Below are 20,593 nucleotides of genomic sequence, written 5' to 3'. Positions count from 1 at the left end.
ATTTGTTGCGTACAGGTAGGTATGTGAAAGGAGTACCATAATGCACTATTCAGGAGGAGGGAATGAATAAAGCTCATTTGGTTGGTGCACAAAGGGGAAAAAGAAGGAGATACTGACTTTTTGTTGAAATAGCTGCCTCATAGTGTTGTCAGTAGCAAATCCTGATGGAAAAATAGTGGGTTTCCAATGTTTTTCATATTTAACATTATTTTCTGTTGCTAAGTGAGTAGATTTTCTTTTTTTACTTTATACTTTTCAATAGGTTATTATTTGTATAAAGGAAAGCTATTAATTTTAGTCTACTTATTTTATAAGTCAATTATTAGTTCAAACAGTTTCTTGGGGATTCTCTTTTTTCTAGGTAGTCATTCATATGTTCCATAAATAGTGATCATTTTGTCTCCCTTCAGATACACTGCTAATCATGTTAATTCTAATAATAATGGTGACTCTGGTGAATGGTGAATCATCGTTATATATTGGACCATGCTAAGGACTGGTTTTTATTCTTAGAAAATTTATGCAGTAGTCTAGGTAAAAATTAATGGGACTTAAACCAGAGTTTAAGTGCCATTAACAGCTATCCCTTGAGAGGGTAATAAAACAAGTGGCAGTGAAAATAAAAGGAATAGGTTTCATAATACAATACTTGGCTTTTGACTGAACATAGAATCTGAAAGAAGAGAGCTAAAGACGATTTCAACATTTCCATTTACATAAGAGACGTACAGAGAGAATGCCTCTTGTGTTTCACCTTTAAATATAGGATTATTTCCTTATTATGTTTAGAAGCATAACTGGACCAAAGACTATTTATCATTTAATACTTTAGCCACAAACTTCCAAATTGCATCCAGTTATACTGGGTATATTGCTATACTCCTTCACCAACACTGGATATCATTTAAAATTTTGTTATTAGATCCTCAGGAATAAAATAGTATCTCTTTTTTGAATTTAAACCTTTTTAATTAAATCATAATTGACATACAATATTATATTAGTTTCAGGTGCACAACACAGTGATTTGACATCTATATACCTTACAATGTGATCACCACGAGAAGTCTAGTAACCATCTATCACCATTCAACGTTATCGCGATATTGACTGTACTCTCTATGCTGTACATTACATCCCCGTGACTTATTTATGTTATAAGTTTGTATCTCTTAATCCTGTTCACCTTTTTTTCCCATTCCCCTACCACCCAACCTTCTGGCAATCATCAGTTTGTTCTCTGTACCTATGAGTCTGTTTTGTTTTGTTTGTTCATTTGTTTAGTTTTTTAATATTTAATATTTAATATTTAATATAAGTGAAATGATATAGTATGTGTCTTTCTCTGACTTATTTCACTTAGCATAATACTCTTGAAGTACATTGATGTTACAAATGGCAAGATTTTATTCTTTTTTTATGACTAATATTCCATTATATATATCTCACATTTTCTTTATCCATTCATCTATCAATGGACATCTAGGTTGGTTCCATATTATGGCTATTGTAAATAATATTTCCAATGAAAATAGAAGTGCAGCTATCTTTTCAAATTAGTTTTTTTGCTGTATTAGATTAAGTGCCCAGAACTGCAATTGCTGAATTGTATAGTTGTTCTGTTTCTAAGTTTTTTGAGGAATCTCCGTAGTGTTTTCCATAGCGGCTGCACCAATTTTACAATCCCACCAACATCTTGCTGCTTTTAAGATCTTTTAACATCTTGCTCTTTGTCTGGTGTGTCTTGGTGGGTCTCTTTGGCTTCACCTTGTTTGGGACTCTGTGCTTCCTGGACTTGGATGTCTGTTTCCTTCACCAGGTTAAAGACGTTTTCAGCCCACTATTTTTTTCACATAGGTTTTCCCTTTCTTTCTCTCTTCTCCTTCTAGGACTCTACATGATGAGAATATTAGTATGCTTGATGTTGTCCCAAAAGTCCCTTATGCTATCCTCGTTATTTTAAATTCTTTTTTTTTTCATTTTACTTTTCCAATGGGGTGATTTCCACTATCCTGTCTTCCCTATCACTGAACCATTCCTCTGTATCATCTGATCTGCTATTGAGTCCCTCTAGTGTATTTTTCATTTCAGTTGTTATATTCTTCAGTTCTGATAGTTTTTGTTGTTGTTTGTTTGTTTTTATATTTATGTCTTTGTTGAAATTCCCACGGAGTTGACGCACTGTTCTGCAGAGTTGGTTGAGCATCTCTATGACTATATGACTATTACTTTGAATTCTTTATCTAGTAGACAGCTTACTTCCATTTTGTTTACTTGTTATTCTGGGGTTTTGTGTTGTTTGTCATTGTTGTTGTTGTTTGGAACATATTTTTTTGCCTTCTCATTTTGCCTGTTTGCTTCTGTGTATTAGGTAGATCAGCTATGTCTCCTGGTCTTGAAAAAGTGGTCTTATGTAGAAGGTGTCCTATGGGGGCCAGTGGTACAATCCCCCGGGGTCATCAGAACCAGGTGCTCCAAAGTTGTTCCCTGTGTGGATGAGAGTGGCCTTCTCTTGTGGTTGGGCCACCACTGCGCTGGCAGGCAAGGCTAGTCCCTGATCTGGCTGGCTGTGAGCCAAAAGTGTTGTGGGTCCAGTGGTCTGCAGAGCAGTCCCCTCCGATGCAGCTGGCTGGTGAGTTTGATTGCCAAATTTATTTGGGAATAACCAAAATTTACTAATTAGAAATATTAATTCATTAGCAATAAATTTAGCAAAAGTATTCATTAGGAATATATTAGGTTCAAACTCCTCACTGTGATATTTTAAAGCCCTAAACCAGCAATTGAAAACTGGCAGCAAACAAGTCATTATAATATTGACTAATATTAACTGAATATTTATTGTGTACCAGCCCTTGTTACATCAACCGTTTTATATACATTTTTTTAATATATTACCTTATTCAATCAATGAACAGTCCTATGAGGGAAGCATCATTATTATTCCCTGAGGAAACAAAATATTAAAAGGTTAATTAATGTATGCAAGTCCTAAGCCACTATTCATAGGGCATTAAACCAACCTATGAACTGTTCCCTAAAAATACCACATATTTTATCAACTCCATGTTTTGTTTTGATGTGTTTTGAGCCACATTGACAGCACTGTTAATGGTAAAGTTAGAGAGGGAAAATAGAGTAGAAAGAAAACCAGTTAGATTTCATCTAGTCATTCATCCATTTTTTGAACAAATAACTCACTGCCTCCAGGGTCCGGGCAGAGGTCAAAGGGCAGGGGACAAAGGGCAGGAGACAAGCTAACTCTCTCCAGTGAGTACAGGTTACTTTCTGTGGGATAGGGAGGCAATAAACAAAAATAAAGTATAATGATGTGAGGTTGAAAGTACTACAAAGGAACAGTCAGGATAAGTGTATGGAGACTGATGCGATGGTCTTTCAAGAAGGTGATATTTGAGCTAAAATCTGAATTAAGTGAAAGAGACAGCCATGTGACTCTTTCAGAGAAATTATGTGCAAAGGCTCTAGGACAGACACATGCTTGCCCTGCCATGTTCAGTGGACTGCAAGAAGCCCAGAGCAGTGGGGTGGGGGAGCCTGAGAGGCGTGGTGGGAAACGAGCCCCGGCTTACAAGATCCTGCCCATCCTTGTGAGTGAGCCCTGGTAAGAACTTGGGGTTTTATGCTCAGCCTGCTTAGTGATGTAGGAGATAGTAAGGAGGATTTAAGCCTGGGCTGTGGCAGTGCGTGGGGTGCCACTGTGGCACGGAATTGACTGGATGTAGTTTGGAGGAGGAGTCAATGACACCGACATTTTGAGGCAGGCTATAAGACTCAGTTGAGGTAGCTGAGAAGGATGGTGCTGTGCAGAGAGGAAAAGATCATTTTTCAGGAGAAGAAGATGCAGTCGGAAGGTAGGAGGTTGGAGAACATACACCGGTGGTGGCCAAAAATGTATACACCTGACTTGCATTCATCTTTTGTTATTGGTATACATTGAGTATTATTATAATTTTAATACAGCTTTTTTCCTTTATTAAAATATGTATATATTTTTTTGGCACCCTCTGTATATTTAGTGAATAGGAAATGGACGAAGAATAATTAGAAAGGTAGGAGGGAAACTAAGAGAGCTGAGTGCTGAGCTGAGTGAATGAGTACTTTCCAGGACTTTCTGAGTTGAGATTTACTGGTCTCCTAAGAATGTGTTTAGGAAGCAAAGCTGTAGAGTGTAATTAAACTAGTGGAAATCAGATCTGGTCTCTAGTCTGTTACTGTCAAACATTGTGACTCTGGGTAAGTCATTTAAACTCATCTTAATTTCTTTATTTCTATGATTATTTGGTGTGAGCTTAAATGAGATACTGTATGTCAACTATACTGCTGGAACAAAATAAGCCCTGTATAAAATGGTGCTGTTATGATAATTTTAAAATACTGAGTGATTATTTTAGATAATGTATGTGAAATAACTTTGTGATTATGAAAAAAACGGGGTGTGAAGTGCTAATAATGTCTATAAAACTGAGTTCTTAGTGTTTTCTGTACTGCTTTCCATCTGTAGTAATTTCTGAACTAATTTTATAATTTTAGAAAGTTATATAGTATTCTGTGTTTTATATAAATGTGCATAAAGCAAAATGGTGGTATTATCATTTTGCAAAAAAATTCAATTTGAAAGCTTAGTGCACTGATTAATTGAAGCTAGAGTAATTTAATTTTGTAACTTTATAGTAAAATTACAAGTTTACATATTTCAAATTTTGATGAACTCATTATTCGCACCATAAATTTTGATAAATGAAAGAAGACTTGCTTAAAATTTGAAGTAATAATGTTTTTATAATGTGTCAATATTATAGATTCAAACGTAAACATAGGATAAATATGAAATGACATCTTGTCCATAGGTGTAGATATTTAGTCTTAACAGTAGTTTCTGATTTTGTGTATTATAGATTTATTTCTTGAAAACAAAATTGAAATTACATATGTGTAGCTAATAGCTAATGTTAATAAGCATTTTAAGAAGGAAGCTAAAGTATGTTTCAAATTTCCAATGAAATATATGTGAAATATAGCTAGCTTAGAGGCTTAGATGCTTCCAGCACCTGACACAATCCCTTGAGGCCATCAAAACAGACGCACTCCCTTGAGGCCATCTCTATCTAAAACAGAATATAAAGAGTAAAATATAATTGAATGGAAAAAAATATCTAAGTTGGCCTAGCATGTCTTTAAAGAAAAAAAATGATTTATGTAAAACCAAAACAATATTTATTAATACATCTGCTATTCCTTCATTCTCCCTTTCACTCACTCTGTAATTATATTTTATTTCCTATTTACCCTATCTCTCATCCCTTAATGACCCCAATTTTCTGATTGTTCCTCTTTGACCTACACAGGAGCCTGCTTAAGCATTCAATGAATTCTTTATGAAATTCTGTGGTAATTTAATCTGCTCTGTGAGGTCCTTTTGGGAGCTTTGTTCTGTTTTCTAACTTCAAGACGAGAAGGCTGGTGCCAAATCCTGGTTTCTATTTTCCCTCTTGTCAGTAGTATTTTAGGGAGAACTCAAATATTTCTCATTCTTCTTTTATAATTGCTCTTGTTATAATTTTCTTTTGATGTTGGATCATTTTTAGATATGCAGAATTTCAGTTAAGTCATCTGACTTAACTGCATTCATAACCTGTTATTTTCATTTTTCCATTTAAAATATTTTAACGCTTGTTATCATGCCTGTGTCTCTGGATGTGGATATATCTAAGCCTGGGTATATAAAAACCCCGCAGAAAGAAATCAGCTTGCCAGTAGGCGTACCTGAAAGCATTGGTCATCCTTGTTACTTTTGGCTATTTATCACGATGCCCAGGAGAGCGGCCCTGAGAAAGAAAGAAGGAGTCTTTTTCCATGAGTAATGTTCACCCGAATGAAGTGAATTTTCTGGTAGTACATGTTTATGATTACTCTATCTTCTGTTAGTGCAGTTTAGCCTTGGTCATCCACCTCTGCTAATAGAATGAATGGATTTTAGAGTTGCTTAATTTTGCTTTCATTATGCGATATAGTCACACAAGAGCATATGAGCTTATAACCTCCACCCCCCAAAACTTCTTGTTTCCTATCAGTGAATTCTCCAGCATCAATGTATTAAGAAATAGCTACCTCCTTCCAAAAGTTTCAAAATAATGTATTCTAACAGGAAATTTTAATAAAATGTCCTCTTATTATCTATCAGTTCTGCTAGTAATTATGAGCCCCTCTGAATACCGTCTGCTCTGGAGGCCATGCAGAGAAACACAGCTCCCCTTTTCATGTGGTGTTTAGCAATACACATTTGTTAGCTCTTATTTTGTTTTTGAAAAATGTAAAAGGAACAACTGATCCCTGGGTGGCTTTCTTTCCCTTTGTAGAATGATACCTTTCTAGTTCCAATCCCTTGTGGAGAAAAGGGCTTTTCTGAGAATGCACATTACACAGAGCTTGGTTATATGGACTTGGAAACCCCTGTATAATTTCTTATTTTTCTGTTGTTTACCTGCTGGTTTTCATGGTTTATATAATTTCTTTCCCTCTTTTGTGGTAATACTCTTGTTGCTTGAGAATATTTTCCACCATTTCTGTGCCATGTTTACTCATCAAGTGACAGGATTTCCATACTTTGCAAGAGAATGCTTCTTACATTGTGGCCATTTCTCTTTTCTGGCATCAATTTGCCTTTCTGTATAACTACATTCTGAATGATGGTGTCGCCTCTCCTTTTCTTGCACCACCATCTGCAGTTGTTCTAAGAATGCCCTCACTATTCCCGTTTCCTGCTCCCAGGGGAATATCACTTCACTCTAGTTAGCTAAGCGTAATGACATCTTGGAAATCCATGTAATCATCCCGAATGCCATTAATTCTTTTTTACTTTCTCTTCTGAGGAGGTGACTAAATAGTTTTTTTCTATAGGGGATTGAAATGTTAAAAAGAAATAACACGTGTGAGCAAGAAGAAGTGTCACCTGACACACTTTAGGGCTGTAGTAATTTTTGTTGTGTGCTACATATGTCCTTGCTAGGGAAAGCCAGAAGAAAAAAATAATAAAATAGAATCAGCGCAAAATAAAAAAAAAATAAATAAAAAAAAATAGGACAATGACAAAAATTTATATTCTTTTTTTCCATATATCAGTATACTTGAGAAAAAGGGTAAGGAAATACAGAGAGAAATGGCGATAACACTGAAAAAAGTATTGAATACAATATGTGTAATAAATAATTTTTTTAAGGATCTCATAATGCATTATTTATCTTCTCACCTTTACTGTATCTCTTGCTGTACTGAATCCTCCAGGGAAATTTCTTTTGCAGTTTGCCTTTAGCTGTTGGGAGAGACTGAACTAAAGTAACAGGCAGCTTTAAGAGGTTCATTACCTGCCAATCTTTGATTTAAACCCTTGTCAATGCTAACAAAATATCAGCTGTAGTCCTTTTGAAGTCGTCTTTTTTTTGAGAGGACTGATTTCGTCATGCAAGGTTAGTGTGGCATGAGTGATACTAATTTAATGCTGAGATCTCTGTTTGTATCAGAACCATTTTGCCTTTCATAGTCTTTAAATTATTTATGAATGTATGCAAATTTACCATAATCAAGTCTCATAAAGTGGAGTAATATTAGCTTTAATTGTTTTTTTGGTCCCTTCCTCTCTCTTTGATAGCCTTAATATTCCCTCTTTGGCATTTGATTTTATTGCTTGAATACTTAATTTGGAAAGCTTATCTTGAATTCTGACCATTTTAATTTGGTAAATGGACAGACCTTTTCATTGCTTTCACACTATCCAAATCTGAAGAGTTAGGTTTGTGTTAGCCAAAGCTTCCTGGTTGTTTCTATTCCTTTTTGATAAGCAAACTATGCTCTATTTAATTACAGAGCCATGGAAACTAAGCATTTCTCAACGCTCAATTTTTTTTTTATGACCCTCTTTAAGCCACTTTATAGGTGTAGTGAGGATACTAATACCACTACTTATTTATTTAGGTTTGGTTCCTTTGCATGAGTAACGTTTAGTGTTTTGAGTATTAAAAAAGAAATAATAAACTCTGTTGATTATATTAGGTAGGATTTTTTTGTCCTTGCCATTTCAAATGAGTTGGTTTAATTCCAGGTGGTACAGAATTTGGGATAGAACAAAGACTGAAAAACACTGAAAACACTGAAGACTGAAAACACTTTGGGAAGTTTCTGGGTTGGGTTTACTCTGACTGCACAGCTAAGGTTGAAATGGCTGAGTGAGAACTAAAGAGATGAGCCACTGCATGATTATTATTATTTTTTACAGAAGTTTGTTCTTACATGTACAACAGGCTCCAAAACAGCATTTTGTTCTAGTTATAGGTGGCAATAGATGTTATGGCAGGGAATTCAGATGTTAAAACAGGAATGGAATTAAGCATCACTATTGCCCCGAATTTCTTTCTTTCTCACTCTCTCTCTCTTTTTTTTTTCCCCAGTCACCGTTTATTTATTTAGTAATTTTTTTTTATGCCACATTTTTTGCGAGATTTCTTAATGGCACCTGTGGTCAGGGGACCCTTCCCAGCAGCCTTCGCTTTTAGCTCCGCGAGTTTCTTCTCCTCTTTTTGCTTCTGCTTGAATGCCTTATCTTGTCCATCTCCTTGCCTACTTCCTGGGCTGCTTCAGGAGCTTCTAAATGCCGCCTTCGTGGCCAGACATGGCGTCTGCCCCTAGATCGGATCTTTAATTTTATTATTTGTATAAAGCACAAGATCATAAGGAAATGCAAAAGAAGTGATTCCTTGTCTATACAGAATAAATGGTAGAAAAAGGTACATACTACGCTTACCAATGTTTTCTGAAAGCGTATCCACTGTAAAATGGCTGAATTTGTTGTTGTTGTTGACTACAGTTCAGACACAAGGATATATAGACAATTTTATTTATATATTATCTTGTTAGCCTACAGGAATGTTAATGTTATTTGTATACTAAGATGAAATATTGACAAATGTGCCCATCAATTTGAAGTTTCTGAAAGAGACTATTGTGACTTCCATCTCTTGCTGGTACTAAGTGCTGGTAGCTTATTCTCTCCACATTTTGTATAGTTTATTGCTCCTCTGATTAAGAACCCTCATTTTACAAATGAGAAAATTAAGTCAGAGAAGGGATACTATAACATATTGATTAAAAGCCTGGACTCTGGAGCAAGACCACCTGGCTTCAAATCCTGGCATTGCTACTTAGCATCTGAGTGACTTTGGTTAGTCAAGTAGTTTATTGGTAGAGTTAAAGTTAATACACACACACACATACACACAGATATATATGTTTATATATATATATACCTATAAGCATATATACATATATACATATGTTTATGTATACCTATAAACATATATATGTGTGTGTGTGTGTGTGTGTGTTTGTGTGAAGTTCTTTGAAACTTTACCTGGTGTATAATAAGGTCCATATGTGTTAGCTTTTATTATCGCTATAATTTTTATTATTATGTGATTATATTGATTATGCATATCAGTCCTGAATTGGAATTTTTATCTTTTGTCTATGTACTGTTACCATGACACATGCTGCCCTCCTACTATGCTGTGTTATGGGGTATCCTGCCTCTCTCTGAAATTCAAAGGCACATGCAGAAAAATGGGGCATGTGTGAATTTTAGAACTTCCCTTAGTACAGCAGAAGGATACCTGCATGCCAAGTGGTAACTGGTACAGGAGAAATTAAGTCCAATACTGAAGAATATTTAGCTCATGTTTATTTGAATGTGTGTGCGTGTGTGTGTGTGTGTGTGTGTGTGTGTGTGTATGAGGAGGTGCCAAAAAACGTATACACATGGCTTGTATTCATCTTTTATTATCGGTATATATTATTACAATTTAATACAGTTTTTTTCTTTCTTAAAATGTGTATACATTTTTGGCACCCTCTGTGTGTGTGTGTGTGCGCGTGTGTGTGTGTGTATTCCTTCTTTTCTCATTTGCCCCTATACTAAAATCTCACATCATCTCCTATTCTAGGCTCTTTTTTTTAACTTTAGAATCTTGCATTTTAAATTATGTAGATATCTCTTCCTATAGTAAATGCTGTGGCACATTTTCTTTTTTCACTAGTTCATGGCCCAATACCATATAGTTTTGGATTTAGCTGTGTATGCATTTTGCTGCAAGGTACAGGAAAGAGATGTAAACTGACTGGAAAAGAAGAGAAAAGTTATGATACTGATAAAGTTAATTCGTACTATATCAGGACTGACAAAATGCAGGCTGCCCCAGTGGCCAGGCCCATGTGATAAATCTACACCTAATTCAGCTTACACTTATGGAAGACACCTGTCAAGGAAACCAAAGCTGTACCAGTCAAAATCCTCAAGTCAGCTTTAGCTCGCTTACCTTACCTTAGAAAATAGGACCCACTACCTTAATAAGGAAATCCCCAACCTCCTAGTGAATCATGTCCTGTTTCTTTTTTGCTTCTTTTAACTTTCTGTAAAACTCAGTTTTGCCCCAAATCCCTCAGAACAGCACTCCACTGTTTGTGAGGTATTGTCCTGACCCAATCCATGGATTGTCTTCCCTTGAAAAAAAGGACATCAAACTTGTTGCTAAGTTGTATTATTTTTTTGTCATTTGACAATATCATGTAAGTAGCAGTTCAGAGACAAGGCAGCTCAGGGAAAGGCATGCCAGGGTCGCATCTCTGCTTCTCTTTGCTCCTTTTTTTCTACCCTCCTTCATGCGTTGGCTTCATCTTCCAGATCATAGCAAGATGATTATAAGAATTCCAGGAATTACATCCAGGGGAAAAAAGTAAATGTCAGCTCTCTGTATCTGTACAGTATTCCTACGAGCAAGAAAATCTTTCCTAGATGTCTCATAGGTTTCCCCTCATTTCTTATTGGTCAGAATTGGGTCGCAGGCCCATAACTGAATTTATTAGCCAAGGCAGTTGGATTACAATGTTTGGTCTAGAATAATAATTTGGGTGGAGTAGAGGTTGGAAAATTGTTTTCTGTAAAGGACCAGACAGTGACTGTTTCGGATTTTGCAGAACATATGTTCTCTTTTGCAGTTACTGAACTGTGCCTTTGTGACACAAATGTGGCCATAAACAATATGTAAATAGCATGGCTGTATTACAATAAAACCATGTTTATTGACACTGAAATTTGAAATTCATACAATTTTCACATGTCAAAAATATTATTCTTGTTTTTAGTTTTTCACAGCCATTTAAAGATGTGAAAACTACTATTCTTAGCTTCCAGGTTGCACATAAATGAGTGGCAAATGGATTTTTCCTGTTGAACATAGTTTGCCAACCCTGAGTCAATCCCTAGGATCACTACAAGCTATTTAAAAAAAATTTTTTTTTATTGGTTTCAGGTGTACAAAACAATGTACTAGTTAAACGTTTATCATTTATATCCCTCACACAGTGATAACCCCCTGCCCCCATCTACTACCCCTCTGACATCGCACACAGCCATTACATTTCCACTGCCTCTATTCCTAATGCTGTACTCCACTTCTACTACAAGCTATTTTGACCAAAGAAATTTTAATCTTGGTATTTGTATGTGTACTAGAATGTTTATATTTTATATCATTTTGATATTTAAAGAATATTCATCGTTCTTCTCTGAAAATACCTTTGGCAAAACAAATCCATGGGCCTTTGTTTGTATTTCTTATCTCATGCTTTGATTTCATGGTTAATGATATGCATGCATGTACAAACACATGACACATATAATTACAAATGGTGTTGAGTGCAATGCAGGAAAAGTATAAGATGCTGTGAGAGGCAAATCTTGGGACTTAATTTACAGTGGAATTCAAGGCCTTCTCTAAAAAAGTACCATTTAAAATCAAAAGGATGAGTATGCAAAGAGCATGTGTGTATGTGTGGGTGGGGGACCATTATAGAAAGAGGTGATAGCAGGTATTAAGGTCTCTAAGCCAGAAACAGTTTGAACTTCAAATGGTAGTGTATCTGAATCATTGTAGTCAATGAGTGGGAGAGAGATGGGTTTGGCACCTTTTATTTGTTGAACAAACCCCTAAGTTCCAGGCACTTGGATGAGTGAGATGTGAACACAATAGTACAGTCTTCCTCAAGAACTTTACAGTTCAGCGAGAGGTGATAGATTACAATATAATGTGTTGAATTCCATGTTAGAGACATGTAGAAAGTGCCATGGTTCCACAGCGTAGAGAAAAACTCTTTAATTTGGGGGATTTAGGGAAGGCTCCCCAACGGAGGTCATATTTGAATAAATCAGAACTTTGTTTGCTATGAGGTTTTCCTTGGATAGTAGCAGCGGGTTTCTATGACTTCATTATTGAGTCCTGCTGCAGCTGGTCTATATTTTTATCTTGTTAGTTTGTAGTTGGTCACACATTTCTTTGTAGCCATCCTTTTGTGCTTTCTGTCCTCATTTGTATCTTAGTTTTAATTAGATCATGAGGGCTTGGAGAATAAGAATTCTATCTTGGATGCATACAGAGGACAGATATGCAGAGATGTAGAGGAAGACTTAGTTTAATAATTAAATGGCAGTATGGAATTAGTAAAGAGCAAAACCCATGTATAAAAACTGCTAAGAGTGGAAGAATGAGTCTCTGTGGGCCAATACTTGTTTAATGATAGAGGTTGATGAAAATTGTCGTGCATCCAGGTAAAAATGCTCTACATGTTGGAGTCATGTATTTATCACGGAGGATTATTGCAGAGCAATAAGAAATATATGCCAAAAATAATTACAGGAAAAGAGATGCTTTGGAATTAAAATAACTGTACCAATTTCTTTAGAGATGTGTTGCATGAAAAATTGGAAAGGAATATGGAAGGAATAGTCAAACAAATACTGACTCAGCCTATTAAAGAGGCGTAATTTTATTAAAAAACAAACAGGTGTTTTATTATTATAACTAATTATTGATTGTGAACTAAATGTGTGCTGGCTGACACTGTTTGATTGTTCCAATTCTATAACGGCCAATACTGCTGTATTCTGAGCAATTATGCATGACCAAAAAAAAACCCCACATATATTTAGCAACTACACATGGGAGAGTTAGAGTAAAATAAAGTACTCAAAAAATGGGTATATTTTATGTTAAACATGGCAACTGAACTCTGAAATGTTAGAAAAGAACTGTTAGTAGATTATGGGGTATTTATTTAGAATTTTTCATATTTCCTTTACTGAGAAAGAAAATTATTATTAACTATAAATATCTATAACTATAAATATTATTAACTATAAATATAAATATAAAAGTTTGAGTAGCTAAAAGTATTATACTAGCTATGGTATTATACTATATGTAATTTTCATTTTAACTTCATGGGGGAGGGAGACCAAGTGTAAATTAGACATTTGCTGATTCTATACATGTAATTTGTATATAAAATTGTACTTTTCAAATATCTTTTGCAAAGTATTAACAACAAGAATAATTAATTTAAAAGTTTGAATTGTCTGATGACAATTAGTCTGGACTCATTTCCTGTAGTATATATTTTGGGATGACTTGTTTTCTGGTCATTCTTTGGCTACTGTTGAATTTGTCATAGCTGCATGCTAGTAAAGACTTGCTTAAATAAGAAAACACCTATGAGTCAAGAATGTAGAGTAGATAAATGCTGTGCTTGCCTCCTCTCATGACCTATCAAAATTACAGCTAAGCTACATAACAACCACCAGCTAGAATCACCTGAAGTCTAGCTGAACAGAAGTCTTACAACTAAGGACATATAGAAGACGCCACCTCCAGACTGGGGAAGAGGGTTGGAGATGCGGGATGAGCAGTCCCACACTCATGTGTGGCAGTAAAAAATTGGGAGGGATATCTCAGCTGCAGAAGTTCCCTCAGAGGACTGAGGGGTCCCAGCCCCACACCAAGCTCCTCAGCCAGGGTTCTAGTGCTGGGAAGAGAAGTCCTCTAACTTCTGGTTGTGAAAACCAGTGGAGATGGTGGCTGAGTGAGACAAGGTATGCTGGAGTCCCAGGTGCTCCTCTTAAAGGTTCCACACTCGGACTTACTTGCTGGCTGACTCACTTGCTCTGAGCTACAGCGCTGGGGTAGTAGCTCAAAAGGTGCCAGGGAGGAACTGAGTTGTCTGGCTTCAGAATGAGGGCTGCAGGGGCAGCTTTCTCTCAGACAGAAATGTTGTAGAATCCATTATTCCTTTTTTGAGCCCACGCCATTGCAGGTGTGCATACTCAGGCAGTCATCATATTTGAGTCTCCATCAACCTAGGTAACAACTCTTGTGTGCCCTGCCCTGGTCATTCCCTGAGACATTGCCCCATCCAATTCTTGGGAACACACAAGCCACTTCTAGTGACTTTTCCATACAAATGGTCTGCCTTTGCTCATGCAGCAGACTTTCCTAAATTCTCTCAAAGTTCACAAATCCCGAATAAGCAGCATCTGGTCTCAGCATGCCCCATACATCTTGCTGAGCAGCCCCAAGCCTGGCATTGGCAGCAGATGGCCTCAGTTCAATATTTGGCCTTTCCCATGCACCTCCAAGGCCAATGCAGGTGGTGGCCATCTGCAGGTTATTTCAGATTAATTTGTGGTTCATTCCAGAGAGCACCAGGCAGTGTACAGGCTGTGGCTAAACTTGGCCTATGATGTGGCCCCTCCCAGGGAGCTCAGGGGCTGACACAACCATGGCAGGCTTCAGACCAAGCTGGAGTACCACCCAGCTGCCTCAGCAGAGGACACATCCAAAGAGCAGCCTAGGCAGGCACCAGAGCCCTGCTAAAGCAAATCTTGCTCCATAAAGTCAGCCTCTGCACAACAGCTCATCCACTGTAGTCATGACCAGTTCTCACATCCAGTCAGCCCAAGGGTCAATCCCTCCTCTTGACATACCAACAGCAACCAAGGCTCAACTACAGGAGGAGGGCCCTGTACAGAACCCACACAAAGGACACACCTGCAGCAAACAGCTCAAATGACCAGGGAGATGGCACCACTGGGCCCCACAGGACACCTACTACATAAGGCCACTCCACTAAGACCGGGAGGCATAGAAGCTCCACCTAGTGCATAAAAGCAAACGAGGGAGGCAAGCAAAATGGGGAGACAAGGAGATATGTCTCAAATGAAAAAACAGGACAAAGCTCCAGAAAAAGAACTAAACAAAATGGAGATAAGCCATCTACCAGATACCAGAGTTTAAAACACTGGTTATGTGGATGCTCAGTGGTCTCAGGGAGAACTTCAAAAAAGAAATAGGAAACATAAAAATGGAGATAAAAAGTATGAAAAATAACCAGTCAGAAATGAAGAATACATTTAGTGAAATAAAGAATACATTCAAGGGAATCAACAGATTAGATGAAGCAGAGGATAGATCAATGATTTAGAAGATAAGGTAGCAGAAAACACACAATTGGAAGACAGCAAAAAGAATTTTAAAAATGAGGATAGTTTAAGGGGCCTCTGGGAAAGCATACCAACATTCGCATCTTAGGAGTACCAGAAGGAGAAGAGCAAGAACAAGGAATTGAAAACCTATTTGAAGAAATAATGATGGAAAACTTCCCTAACCTGGTGAAGGAAATAGACACATCAAGACCAGGAATCTCAGAGAATCCCCCCCAAAAAAAGAACCCAAAGAGGCTGACACCAATACTTCATAATTTAAATGCCAAAGCTTAAAGACAAAGAAAGAATCTTAAAAGCAGCAAGAGAAAATCAGTTAGTTACCTACAAAGGAGCACCCATAAGGCTGTTAGCTGACTTCCAATAGAAACTTTGCAGGCCAGAGGGATTGGCATGAAATATTCAAAGTGATGAAAAGCAAGGACCTACAGCCAAGATTACTCTACCTAGGAAAAGTATCATTTAGAATAGAAAGACAAATAAGCAGCTTCCCAGACAAGAAAAAGCTAAAGGAGTTCATCACCACCAAACCAATATTCAAGAAATATTAGAGGAATTTCATTAAGATGAAAAAAATATGAATAATAAAGTGGCAATAAGTGCATAACTATCAATAATTGCTTTAAATGTAAGTGGATTAAATGTTCCAGTCAAAAGATATTGTGGATGAATAGATAAGAAAACAAGACCCTTACATATGCTGCCTACAAGAGACTCACTTCAGATCGAAAGACACACACAGACTGAAAGTAAAGGGATGGAAAAGATATTTTATGAAAATGGAAATTGAAAACAAAACAAACAAATGAAAAACACCTAGGTATCAGTACTTGTACCAGAAAAAAGACTTTAAAACAAAGGCTATAACAAGAGAGAAAGAAGGACCCAGTAATCCAACTTCTGAGTATTTATTCGGAGAAACCCAAAATACTACTTTGAGGGATGTGTGCATCCATGTGTTCATTGCAGCATTGTTTACAATGTCCAAGATGTGGAAGCAGCCTGGGTGTCTGTTGATGGTGAATGGATAGAGGAGGTGATACATTTTTACACTGGAATATTACTCAGCCATGAAGAATGAAATCTTGCCATCTGCAACAACAAGGGTGGACCTAGAAGGTATTGTGTTAAGTGGAGTAAGTCAGACTGAGAAAGAAATAGCTATATGATTTAACTTATACCATGTTTCCCCGAAAATAAGACCTAACTGGAAAATAAGCCCTAGCATGATTTTTCAGGATGACATCCCCTGAACATAATACCTAATGAGTCTTTTGGAACAAACCTTAATATAAGACCTGGTCTTATTTTCAGGGAAACACGGTATGTAACCTCTAAAGAACAAGATAGACAAATAAAACAGAAGCAAACTCATAGATACAGAAAACATTTTGAAGGTTGCCACATGGGAGGGGGCTTGAGAGCGTTGGTGAAAAAGGGGATAGAATTAAGAATTACAAATTGGTAACTATAAAATAGTCATGGGGATGTAAAGTATAGCATAAGGAATATAATCAGTAATATAATAACTATGTATGGTGTCAGATTGGTACTAGATTTATCAGAATGATCACCTCGTAAGTTACATAAATGTCTAATCACTATAATGTACACCTGAAACTAATATAATATTGTATGTCAACTGTAATTGAAAAATTAAAAAAAAAATTATGTAAGATGCCAATGTTTGCTCCTGAGTGCTGTTGTTATTATTATTTTTTAAACAGGGCTGATCCTAGCATGTTTAATATTGAACACTGTTTAGTACCTACTTTGCACTTTAGATATCTAAAAATCTTAGTTTTTGCCTTGTTATTTCTATGTAGTGTGGCCTTTGTGAGAGTCAAGACTTTCTGTTTTAGCAACCCTTAATAGAGTTTCCTGCTTCATTGATTGATTGATTCATTTATTCACTTACGTACATGTATTTATGTCTATCTGTCTGTCTGTCTGTCTGTCTATCTATCTTTCTGAATTGAGTGCTTGCTTTTAATTTGGTTGACTTAAATTTTTATTACTGATTAATCTGACTTTAGAGTTTCTTAGTTTTTTATCAGCATAGTGCTTATACTCTTTTATTTTCAATCCATTAAAAAGATGAAAACTGAGAATAGAATTTCCTATTTTGGGGAAAGGAAGAATAAGTTATATCAATCAATTGTTTTCTAGAAGTAACTAAGAAAGGAAAATGAAAATGTTTAAAAAAATTTAAAGACATCAAAACATTAAAAAAAAAAAAAATAGCAAGAGATTACCAGACCAAACGTGAAGAGAAACCCAGAGAAGAGAGCACAGTGAAATAAACAACCAGTGAAGTTGCTTTTGTTGTGAGGGACTTTATTCACCACTGGAAATTTGAGCTTTCCTTTTTATTACCGTATGGGGTAAAAGGGAAAGAAATAAAAGCCCAGCGAACATACCAGGTGGGAGTGTTCAGGAGACCTTCACCACAATAAACTGGGTTTCCTTAAAGGTCATACCTTCGGGAGACTGAGTTGCAGTCATTCTGGTTGTTCAGGAAGCCTCAAACCTTGGATTTAGTTTGAGTTCATGTACTGTGCACTTATGAAAGAAAATGAACCTTCTTTCTGGAGTAATCAACCTTCATCCTAGACTTCAATTATTCTTAGACATATATTTTTTTCAAGTACTACTAGAAACCTAAAGAAACAAAACCGGTTTTCTTCACCAATTTAAAGTTCTTATCCAGACCTTTTTCAGTTTCTTAACCACACAGAACTCATTTCTCTTCAAAGCTTTTACTTATATTATTCCCTGTGCTTTTGGCCTATGTTTTCATACAGCTGCCTTTAAGTCTGGCTTAAATATCACTTCTATAGAGAAATCTCCCCTCACCACCCTATCTAAGTAGCCCATCTTTTTTTTTTTTTAATTTTTATTATATTTATTGTGATGACGTTGGTTAGTAAAATTATATAGGTTTCAAGGGTGCAATTTTATAATACATCGTCTACATATTGCACTGTGTGTTCACCACCCAGAGTCAGTTTTCCTTCCATAACCTTGCATTTGACCCTCTTTATCCTATTTTACCATCCCCTCTTCCCTTACCCTCTGGTAACCACTAAACTGTTGTCTGTTTCTATGAGTTTTTGTATGTTTGTTTGTCTTGTTGGTTTGTTGCTTTCAGTTTTATATTGCACATATGAGTAAAGTAATATGATTCTCAACTTTTTCTCTCTGACTTATTTCTCTTAGCATGATAATCTCAAGATCCATCCATGTTGTCACAAATGGAAGTATTTCATCTTTTCTTATGGCTGAGTAGTATTCCATTGTGTATCTTCTTTATCCAATCATCTGCCGAAGGACAATGATTGTTTCCATGTCTTGGCCACTGTGAATAATGCTGCATTGAACATAGGGGTACATATGGGTATATCTTTATGGATAAATGTTTTTAAATATTTTGGGTTGATATCCAGAAGAGGGATTGCTGGGTCATATGGTAATTCTAGTCTTAATTTTTTGAGGAACATTCATACTTTTTTCATAGTAGCTGTACCAATTGACATTCTCATCGGCAGTGTATAAGTGTTCTGTTTTCTCTACAACCTCTGCAACACTTGTCATTCTTTGTCTTGTTAATAATATCCATTCTAACAGATGTCGAGGGGCTATCTCTTTGTGGTTTTGATTTGCATTTCTCTAATAGCTAGTGAGGATGAGCATTTTTTTCATATATCTGTTGGCCATTTGTATGTCTTTTTGGAAGAAGTGTCAGTTCAGGTCTTCTACCCATTTTTTAATTGGATTGTTTATCATGTTGTTAAGTTATATGAGTTCTTTATATATTTTGTATATTAGCCCCTTATCAGAGCCATTGTTTTTTTTTTAAATTTTATTATTTTTTAATTTATTGGGGTGACAATTGTTAGTAAAATTACATAGATTTCAGGTGTGCAATTCTGTATCACATCATCTATAAATTACATTATGTATTTTTAAGTATCTTCTCTCATTTAGTTGGTTGCCTATTTGTTTCGTTGATGGTTTCTTTTGTTGTGCAGAATCTTTTCAGTTTGATTTAGTCCCATTCATTTATTTTTGCTTTGACTTCCCTTGCCTTTATGGTCAAATTCATAAAATCTTCTTTGAACTCAAGGTCCACAAGTTTAGTACCTATTCTTTCTTCTATGAATTTTGTTGTTTCAGGTCTTTGATCCATTTTGAGATAATTTTGGTATATGGTGATAGATAGCAGTCTGTTTTCATTCTGTTGCACGTGGCTTTCCAATTTTCCCAGCACTATTCATTGAAGAGGCTTTCTTTCCTCCATTTTATGTTTTTGGATCCTTTGTCGAAAATTATCTGCCTATATATATGTGGGTTTATTTCTGGGTTCTCAATTCCGTTTCACTGGTCTGTGTATCTGTTTTTCTGATAATACTATCCTGTTTTGATTATCGTCACATTGAAGTATAATTTGACTTTTGCTTTGGCTATTTGGGGTCGTTTGTGATTCCATACAAATCTGATGATTTTTTGTTCTGTTTCTTTAGAAACAAATACCTTTAAGATTATGATGGGAATTGCATTAAATCTGTATATTGCTTTGGGTAGTATATTGCTTTGGGCCACTTTACATTTAGGTCTTTTATCCATTTTGAGTTAATTTTTGTGACGGGGTAAGGTCTGTATAAATTCATTTTTTGCATGTGGATGTCCAGTTGTTTCAGCAGCATTTGTTGAATTGACTCTTTCTTTGTTCCATCGTGTTTCCGTTGCTCTCTTTTCAAAAATGAGTTGACTATATTTATGGGTTCTATTTCTGGGCTCTTTATTCTGTTTCATTGATATCTCTCTCTCTCTCTCTCTCTCTCTCTCTCTCTCTCTCTCTCTTTCTTTTTTCCCCCAGTATCACTCTGTTTTGAATGCTGCAGCTTTATAGTAAGTGTGAAGTTTGGTGGCATCAATCCTCTCACTTTCTTCTTTTCCTTTAATATTGTGCACACTGTTATTATTGAAAAATAATAACAGTTGAAACCAGAAGGGAGTGAAATTATATTCAATACATAGAAGGAAAAAAAGCTTCTGACCTGGAATTTTGTACTTAAGAATAACTTTCAAAAATTGCATAAAGTAAAAATGTTTTAGAAAAATAAAAATCTGAAAAAATAAAATATGTAGTGAGTTATTATATATGAATATTTATAGAATAAGATAATATCATCC

At 36.0% G+C, this 20,593-nt stretch overlaps 1 protein-coding gene and 1 pseudogene across 3 annotated transcripts in view; one reads left to right on the top strand and one right to left on the bottom strand.

The window, feature by feature from the left end:
• The window catches only part of NELL2 (neural EGFL like 2), a 313,252-nt gene that overhangs the window by 105,191 nt on the left and 187,468 nt on the right, over nucleotides 1–20,593 (top strand). The window lies entirely within an intron of this gene.
• LOC117028254 (translation machinery-associated protein 7-like) lies at nucleotides 8,478–8,685 on the bottom strand (annotated as a pseudogene).

This window comes from Rhinolophus ferrumequinum, chromosome 10 (genome assembly GCF_004115265.2).
Source record: "Rhinolophus ferrumequinum isolate MPI-CBG mRhiFer1 chromosome 10, mRhiFer1_v1.p, whole genome shotgun sequence".
In the NCBI taxonomy this organism is placed as follows: Eukaryota; Metazoa; Chordata; class Mammalia; order Chiroptera; family Rhinolophidae; genus Rhinolophus; species Rhinolophus ferrumequinum.
This window is presented reverse-complemented; position numbering and strand designations above follow the sequence as displayed.